The sequence below is a fragment of the Sinocyclocheilus grahami genome, unplaced genomic scaffold (assembly GCF_001515645.1).
Source record: "Sinocyclocheilus grahami isolate Dianchi unplaced genomic scaffold, SAMN03320097.WGS_v1.1 scaffold107.1, whole genome shotgun sequence".
In the NCBI taxonomy this organism is placed as follows: Eukaryota; Metazoa; Chordata; class Actinopteri; order Cypriniformes; family Cyprinidae; genus Sinocyclocheilus; species Sinocyclocheilus grahami.
In genome coordinates, this window is record NW_015505286.1 from 1040828 (window position 1) to 1050698 (window position 9871).

Here is a 9871-nt window from a genome sequence, read left to right on the forward strand (position 1 = left end):
AGTTTAATGGGTAAATTATTTTATCAGAGAGAGAATTTTAACAAACACACACACACACACACACACACACACACACACTCAAACACACACACACACACACACACTATTTTCACAGGCTTTTGGCTGCTATATTTTTTATTGACCACCATTTTTGACACTCGCAAAGCTTTGAATCTTTTCCCGAAACAGTCAGAGGAAAGCCTCAGTGCTTAATGAATCACGAGGCTTAATTTGCCCATCACTAGAGCAAAGCTTCGTTTTGCCCTCCAGGTAGACGTTCCTATAATTGTGTCACATGAAAACTATCAATTGCACTAAATCAACAAACACCACACCCCAGCTAAGTTAGTGTCATACTTTTGTAAAAAAAAAAAAGAAAGCACACATTTTATTCATTTAGCAACAGTCTTACAGAACAAACAGTGTTAGGAATATCTGAATCCTACATATGTTGTTCATGTTGTTTTCTAATATGTGGGACCATCTATATAGGCCTACTGTATGTCATACATATATTACAAAGGTTGATTTGATTAAAGGTTGGTCTACTTTTTTAATGGTTTGTAACTTGTAATTGAATACAACATTTGTTATTTCTATTATGTGTATAAGCATATTTAGACTAGCCTACATATCCATGATATGATTTTTGCCCATTTTAAAACATCTATAAATGTACAGTTTTTTTCTGTAATGTGTGTTGTGCTGATTTGAGTATTTAAAATTATTTTAAAGTAGTTAAATATGTCAGATGGCATTCCTTCTATTGTATCCCACCATTTACCCAAACTCTGTTATACCTACCGTAATCCTAATATAATTGTCTCTACTCTCACTGTTAATGTCATTCAGTGAGATTTAGGTAAACAGTGGATCCATGGATGTGGTTGAATGCTTAGAGGCAAATAAAGCAAAATAAGGTAAGAGAAAGTTTCCACTAATATACTGGGTGAAGTTGTGTGTCAAACGCTTAGAGCCATGAAGCAAAACTGTGTACCTATTCATCTTTGAAAGTATCACATGGGCCACAAAGAACTAAGTTGCATTTTTTTTTTTTGGCATGTGTGAAACAGCAGTGTGGGAGTAGAGGTTACGAGCAAAAGAAAAGTCACAGCTTGTCTGTAAACCCATTTCCTGTCTGCACATCATCTGAGAAAACGGAGATACTGTTATGTATGTTTGTATAGCCTATATGTATGCATGCATGTATGTATGCATGTACAGTGGGTACGGAAAGTATTCAGACCCCCTTAAATTTTTCACTCTTTGTTATATTGCAGCCATTTGCTAAAATCATTTAAGTAAATTTTTTTTCCTCATTAATGTACACACAGCACCCCATATTGACAGAAAAACACAGAATTGTTGACATTTTTGCAGATTTATTAAAAAAGAAAAACTGAAATATCACATGGTCCTAAGTATTCAGACCCTTTGCTCAGTATTTAGTAGAAGCACCCTTTTGATCGAATACAGCCATGAGTCTTTTTGGGAAAGACCCAACAAGTGTACCCACTGTATGTATCTATCCAGGGCACTCAAGTTATATCAAAAGTTTGGAATGAGATTACATCTGTTAGGGGAGGAGCCACTCAAATATTTGCAGCAGTGGCATCTCAGTTTTTTGCTCATTCAATTTGACCTATTGTTTATAATTGACCAGCACAAATTTACTCACCTTCATGTCGTTTTAAACATGTATGAATTTATTTCTTCTATGGAACACACAATATGTTTTGAAGAACGTTGGTTATCAAACATTTTTGGTTCTCATTGACTTCTGTTGTATTTGTCCATACAACGGAATTTAATGTGAACCGAAACGGTTTGGTTACTAAAAGTATTTAAATTGTTATTTATTTATTTGCACTTTATGTGTGTGTGTGTGTGTGTATTTTTTAAATAGCCTAAATTATTAATAGAACCCCACTCTTTTTTAATTTTTTATGGCGTTTAACTCCAAATTTCACACGCTTCTTCAGTACGTACAGTTAACCATGGCTTGAGGCCACTGAATCTTGACAGCTGGCGGTTCCGGCGCATGCGCAGAGCATTCACAGAGAGGAAGCCCGACAGAGCAGTAGCAACGGACGAGCTGCGGCTGATATCCCCTGACACAATTATGTCTGTCTCGCCACCGCCAGTTTCTCTCAGGTATCCGTTTACCGGAGCCTGAATGGCGTTGGTAACTGTGCAGCGGTCGCCTACTCCAAGCGCAACATCCAGTCCGTGCGTTTCGGTAAGTGATTCGCATCTTTTTTTCTCCGACACCTTCTACCGCCTCTGTAGTTTTGGGTTCATTTCCGCTGTTTCCTATAGTCCGTTTGTCCTCAGACGCTATAGAAATACGCATGCGTGAAATATAGACTCGAAATTACGAAATGGTCCATATGGTTCAGCAAATATCTGGCTAGCGTAAGACATGGGCTGTATCTCAGTCGTGGAGATTTTCTGCTAAATCTACTGGTTGTTTGCAGTGGCATGCCGCAGCTAGGAAGTGTTTTGTGATAATTGTTCAAATGACTCCAAAGACTATGACTTAAAAGCTCCCTTTTGACAATGTATCAGTTCAAAATCATATGCGGATTTGACGAATATGATGATGATGATTTCAAACGAAAGTCGTTTTGGAACCAGGAAGTAAACACAGCTGTCCCCATAAAAGCTGATTTAGTCATAGTAAACAGTAGGATAGTGAAATGTGATTATAAATGTCTGAAACTATACTGCATAGCAGGAGGCAGCATTTTTGTAAGTAAAGCAAGAGTTTAAAAAAAATATATATATGTATATATATATATATATATTTTTTTTTTTTTAATGATTCCCTTGTCAGGCACCCCCTCACCAGGCACCCCCACCATATATTTCCATGTAATAAAAGTTTTTTTTTTTTTAAAAACAACAACAAACATTTTACCATCTCTCTTTTTTTTACCCATTATTAGATGTATAATCCTGAAGAGAAATTCTGTTTAGTTTTTGCCTTTTTTACTTTGTTTCCTCACTACTAAAAGCAAGGTCTGTTAATATAATAAAATTATTGTAATTAATTATAATTTCCCACCAGCCTTTAGGCGGCATGATGAATATTATAACATTCAATAATAAAAATAGTGTCTAGCACAACATATTTAATAAATATTTAAGACACTAACTTTGACACCCATCTAAATTTACATTTACGTTTAAAAATATTGTAAGAACTAGATTTTGTTTAAAATATACTTATAAATACGCTACTTGAGGCTTCTGGAGTCATTTTTGTGAGGGAGGGAGTGTGATCAATTGAAACAATAGGAAAACAATGGATCGCAATGACAGTTCGGACGCTGAGGAAATTGTAAATATTTATTCATACTCGTATAACGGACCACAGCCATACAATTATGTGCCTGCTATGTGGCCAAGAGAGCAGGGACAGGCCAGGATTATTAATTAAAGTTTACTACGACTATGAAGACTACGAATAACTTTGCCAAGAGGTCTTTGTGTCCGCGCAAAGAGAGAGAATCGCTATTCATTCAAAAAAAAAAATGCATGCATATATATATATATATGGGGCTGGGTTTTTCACATGACATAAACGATTATAACAAAGAGTTAATTCTGCTGTTTTCCACATGCACCTCGATCTCTGGCAGTTCATTATAATGTAGAATAATAAGCATATACTATCACACAGTATTCAAATCCAGAACAAATTAGCTTTTTTCGAGATTAATACGGATATTTGTGTGTTGTGTGTGTATTCTGCAGTTCTAAAATATTGATTTAATGTTATGCACAGTAATTGTTATGCCTACATTTAGGCAGAACCTTAATTTTTTGAGGTGCATAGACTTGTGCCGGTATTCGGGAATGCAATATATCACGGTAATGAATATGCACGGTATTGTTATCGTGGGCACTTCTAAATACCGTGAATAATTATATATTACAAATTATTCAGAATTTTGAATGCATTTTAAGAATACTTTTCCCATCAACTGGTCAAAATGCACAACACCGCTGTATGCTGCGTGAAAGACGCATGCGCACTCTGATGTAAATAAGCGCGGACTAGAAGCACATGGCGGAACATGTTAGAGACGCTCTGGATGAAAGCGCACTTTCACTCTCTGACTGCAGAAATAATAATAATAATAATAATAATAATAATAATAATAATTCATTTAAATGCAGCCGTTACCCCGGAAACCCTGTAAACAAAGCAGCTGCACTACTTTCTGTTTCTGAATCGTGTTTAAATGATTTAAACAGCCATTCAGATTTGTGTATTTGCTATGATGTTCATCACAGCACCAAATAGCAACATGAAAATTTGATACCGGCATATCCCTACATGACACCACTGTTTTTTTTTATTATTATTATTGGGAAGTGAGGTAAATGACTGTGTATTACATTAAATAACATTAAATCATTAAATATACATATATAATTAATTTTTAAAGGAAAAATAGAAGCCAAAGCGCAGTTCTTTATTAGTCCTATAGATTCAGTTTTCAATGTATTCTGTATCTTATTGTGAATAAAAAAACATCTTAATAATAAAATTAATAATCCTGGCCTGTCCCTGCTCTCTTGGCCGCATAGCAGGCTCGTAATTGTATGGCTGTAGTCCGTTATACGAGTATAAATAAACATTTATGATTTCCTCAGCGTCCGAACTGTCATTGCAATCCATTGTTTTTCTATTGTTTTAATTGACCGCACTCCCTCCCGTTACATCACTTCCGGTTTTGGCGATTTTCAGATGCGGAAGTAAAATTTTCTCACAAAAAAGGCTCAAGTAGCGTATTTTTAAGTATATTTTATTTCTATACATTTTTTATTCCTACATTTTTTTTTCTATACATTGACTCACTGGGTCTCTAACCTGCAATATGCACTTTAAGTAACCAGTGGACAAATATTATCTCATAATAGACTGTTTTGTTGTCTTTCTAAGATCTTGTATCATTTGATGTCAGCGAGAAATCTTGTTTGCGAGTGTTTTGTGAGTCTCCTGAAGTTTGATTTCTATGGTGCACCAAGTTATTACTATACATGCTAGGAGTCTGGTCTTGGTTTGCTGTACTGTGCTTTGACTATACTCTTATGTGAATTGTGCTTCTGACTAAGGTTCATTATAATGTAGTATAGTTTTGACTAAGGATAGTCAAATATTTTGGAGATCTGGATTGGCAGTCATTTGCTGCTCAAAACCAAATGATTCAAATGAACCAAATGCAAAACACTGAGCTTTCATTTGTGTTTATGTAAAATCATTCCCATCTAGGGTCATGTCTGTCATGAGTTGCTTGAAATAATTTGTTCTGTGATAGTCTGTCTTTTTGCATTCAATGTATTTTCCGATTGTGGCAAATCTCAGGCTTATAGATGTAATGCATTTCAAATTAGGCCTAATACTGATGCGACTCTTATTTTTGCAATTGAATTATTATTCCCATACAAATAGGCTGGTGGAAATTTCTTCAGTATTTACAGAGCTTGTTGTGTCGTGAAAAAGAATCCTCCAAATATCCTGTCAGCCTTTATCACACTATTTCTTAATATGATATTGTGCCTCTCTTTGTCTGCATATGTTCTGCTGTCTGGAATAAAGATGCTATGCTACTCTGAACTATTCCTTTAAAATGTATTGATCACTGGCAAGAAAGCTGCTTGAATTCTTGTACAGATCAATAGTAGGAGGACAGAACAGGACATTACCCAAACAACATGTAGGAACCAGTTAATACACTCAGGTTATGGGTTATTTTTCAGTTTATGATGCAAGATGGCTGCTTCAGTATTTTGCATACAAAATAATTGGTGTGCAAAAACAAGAAATTTTAGCATACTGCAGAAATGTATTACTATTATTTATTATAAGCACAAATGTATTACTATTATTAAAGTTATTGCTAAGTAGGGGTTATCAACAGAGTATGACAACAATACTGCAGGGCATCTGTCAATCAGTGTTTAAGCTCAATTAAATTTTTGTGAAATGAAAAATATTTTTTAAGCAAAAGCAAAAATACAACATTAAGTTAACTTCAACTAAAGCTAACCTTGTGAAGTTAAAATACAACACTCAAGTTTAGTGGATGCTCTGTCTCTGCATGAACTAATTTTTTTAAGACCCCAGTATTAAAGATTGATTTTATGCAAATTTTTACATTGCATTTTCTTCATATTGTTTAGCCTGAGTGTTACAACCAAAGGTAGAATGCTACAGATCAATACTAATAATAAATCTGTTTCCTTTTATTTATTTATTTTAAAGGAGTCTGGCAGTGGGGACGATGACCGCCGATCCCAGCCCAGAAGGTAAGAAAACCTCATTCTGAAACCTTTCTCAATGGAGCCTTGATGTCATAAAAACTAGTAGTTATAAAGTCACAGACTAAGTCAAAGAAAGTTGCCACAATAATTGTGCTGGGTTGTCTATCACAGAATTTCTTCTGTATCACTGGGCCTCAGATGAGATAATGTTACCAAAAAGTGTTCTGGTGTTGCATGGCAGTTCTGGAGTATAAAACAATCAGTTGTACATAATCAAAACATGCATAATGCTTGCTGTATACTTTATATTAATCCGGTAGTTTCAATATATTAATACGTTTTAACTGCAATGCCGATGGATGGATCGATAGATAGATAGACTCCTGCATTATTACATAATGGCAATACATTACTTTAATGGATTGACAGAGAGTAAAGAATCTCTCACTTTCATGATGTCATTAAAATGTTGAAGAAATTATGTAACAAAATCTTTCCCTTAGACCGTTACAATGTTACAAGATCATTTTCTATAAAGATATTATAGCTCTATGGTGTCTCAGATTTTTACAGCTCAGTAGCTGTGTAAGAAATCAATAGCATGCTGTCCTAAACTGAGACGTCACTTGCTCTTATCTCACGCGCACATCATATTGTTTCTGTGTTGCAAAATGGTGACATTTTAATCCGACATCCTTAAAATGTAAAAGACTAAGAGTATACTTCCATTTTTTGGCAGAGTATCGAATGTGATGGGAAGTTCTTATATGTCAGTGTCATTGAATATGCCATCAGACCTCTTTAATAACACGGACATGCTATATATATATAAATAAATAAATATAAATAAATATATTAAAACTTGTATATAAATATATTAAAACTGTAAATATATTAAAACTTAATTTTTGATTTGTAATATGCATTGCTAAAAACTTCATTTGGACAACTTTAAAGGCGATTTTCTGAGTATTTAGATTTTTTTGCACCCTCAGATTCCAGATTTTCAAATAGTTGTATTATCGGCCAAATATTGTCCTATCCTAACAAACCATACATCAATGGAAAGCTTATTTATTATTTATTCTTATTTATTTCATTCGAAAAATTGACCCTTATGACTTGTTTTGTGGTCCAGGGTCACACACAAAATATGCATGTATATGTATATATATGTAATTTATCTCCAACTCAAACAGTTTTACTGTGCCTGCATATTTACTTCATTGTAAAAATGGTAATCATTCTAATATAGCATCAGAATAAATTGTAGGTAATAGATGGGTTCGACTGAAGCTTAAACAAAACTATAAGCTAATTGTTTTACTTTTTATTATAGATTTACTTTAAGTGAATTACTTGTCTTACTTACTTGTCTCTAAGCAGGAAACATTAGACTGGCCTGAAGAAAAATAACGCTTGTTTAAGCAAGTCTGATAAGCTGTGTTAAAACGTTTTTAGAAGAGGATGTTTTTTCCCTTAAGATTAATAAATTACAGATTGCAGAATTGAGTATTTAATTGGAAATGTCAATCAATACATATACTCTGTAAGAAAAAATTTATTATATTCTAGGTCATTTTAGCTTGTGCCTGTCTACTTTTAGAGGATTTAAAAAACATAAAAATAATACTTTTATTTAGCAAGGATGCATTAAATTGGTCAAAAGAGACAGTAAAGACATTTGTAATGTTACAAAAAAAAATCACATTTCAATTTATTTTTCAATACATTTCAAATAAAGGCTGTTCTAAAATAATAAATGATCTGTTTTCAAATTTTGATGATAATAATAATAAGAAATGTTGAGCACCAAATCACCATATTGGAATGATGTCTGAATGATCATATGACACTGAAGATAACTGAAAATTTAGCTTGCCATCACAGGAATAAATTACATTTTAAAACAGAAAAAAAATTTTTGATTATTGTAAATGGTAATATTCTCATATATATATATATATATATATATATATATAATATGTATATATATGTAATCATTTGTTATTGCAAGTGTATAAATAGAAACTTTCTTCTGTGTAAAATACATATTGACACAGGGTCAGTCACGTGTGTTCTGATAACATGCTGATGGCCTTTAGTTGAACAACCTTTTAATGGTCTACAGGTGCTATTGAACATTTTTCTTGTATGAACAGCTGTGTTTTATATGTACTACTGATAACATTCCCACAATTTCTGCGAAATCCCTTTCACACACACCATAAAATTTGCATAATTGGAGATTATGGGATTTTTATGGGCGTTCTTTCATATAACATAACTGCTGTTTGCAAAATAAATAGACTGATTCCTTTACGGTAAAGCAGAGATGCCCAAACCAGGCTAGTGGGCCAAAGTCAGCCCATGATGACCATGATTAGACCTAACATTGCAATATCACAAGTGGAGGGAAAGAAATAGGAAGAAAAAAATAAGCATGCCATTAAAGCATATTTTCATTTCTTGTATATATATTACTGTTTTGTTGTTGTTTTATTTTTGCATTGAAATGCAAATTAAATATATATATATATATATTTACATTTAGTCATTTAGCAGACACTTTTATCCAAAGCGACTTACAAATGAGGACAATGGAAGCAATCAAAATCAACAAAAGAGCAATGATATAGAAGTGCTATAACAAGTCTCAGTTAACTTAACACGTAGCAAGTTTTTAAAAAAATAATATAATAAATAAAAATAAAAAGAATACAAAAAGATTAGAAAGCAAGTGTTTTTTTTTTGTTTTTTATAAAGAAAATAAGCAGCACATGAATAGAGTTCAAGTCTAAAAGGGACAAGTGTTGTTGTTTTTTTTTTTAAAGAATATAATTAGAATAGAGAGTGCTAGAGTTAGAGGGTCAAATAAAGATGGAAGAGATGTGTTTTAGCCGATTCTTGAAGATGACTAAGGACTCAGCTGTTCTGACTGAGTTGGGCAGGTCATTCCACCAGGAGGGAACATTTAATTTAAAAGTCTGTAAAATTGATTTTGTGCTTCTTTGGGATGGCACAATAAAGCGACGTTCACCTGCAGAACGCAAGCTTCTAGAGGGCACATAAGTCTGAAGTAATGAATTTAGGTAAAGGGGTGCAGAGCCAGTGGTGGTTTTGTAGGCAAACATCTCTGCCTTGAGGTGTGACGAGTATTCTTTTTGGCTCATTAAAAATTAATCTTGCTGCTGCGTTCTGGATTAATTGTAAAGGTTTGATAGAACTGGCTGGAAGACCTCCCAAGAGAGCATTGCAACAGTCCAGCCTGGACAGAACAAGAGCTTGAACAAGGAGTTGTGAAGCATGTTCCGAAAGAAAGGGCCTGATCTTCTTGATGTTGAATAAAGCAAATTTGCAGGACCTTACAGTTTTAGCAATGTGGTCTGAGAAAGTAAGCTGATCATCAATCATAACTCCAAGGTTCTGGCCTGAGGTCTGTCAAAACTTCTGGCTGTTTTTGAAGGAGTTATGGTTGATGTGCCTAACTGGATGGTGAAATTGTAATGAAACGATGGGTTTGCTGGAACCACAAGCACTTCTGTCTTGGCAAGGTTGAGTTGAAGGTGATGGTCCTTCATCCAGCAAGAAATGT

The 9871-nt window shown here is 33.9% G+C and overlaps 1 protein-coding gene across 1 annotated transcript in view; it reads left to right on the top strand.

Annotated features, from left to right (window-relative positions):
• The first annotated feature begins 2056 nt into the window (after positions 1-2056).
• Positions 2057-9871, top strand: part of LOC107588757 (protein phosphatase Slingshot homolog 2-like) — a 32864-nt gene continuing 25049 nt past the window's right edge. The window contains exons 1-2 of the mRNA XM_016276984.1: positions 2057-2239; positions 6278-6321. The gene's annotated coding sequence lies outside the window, so the exon portion shown is untranslated. The remainder of the gene's footprint in view (positions 2240-6277; positions 6322-9871) is intronic.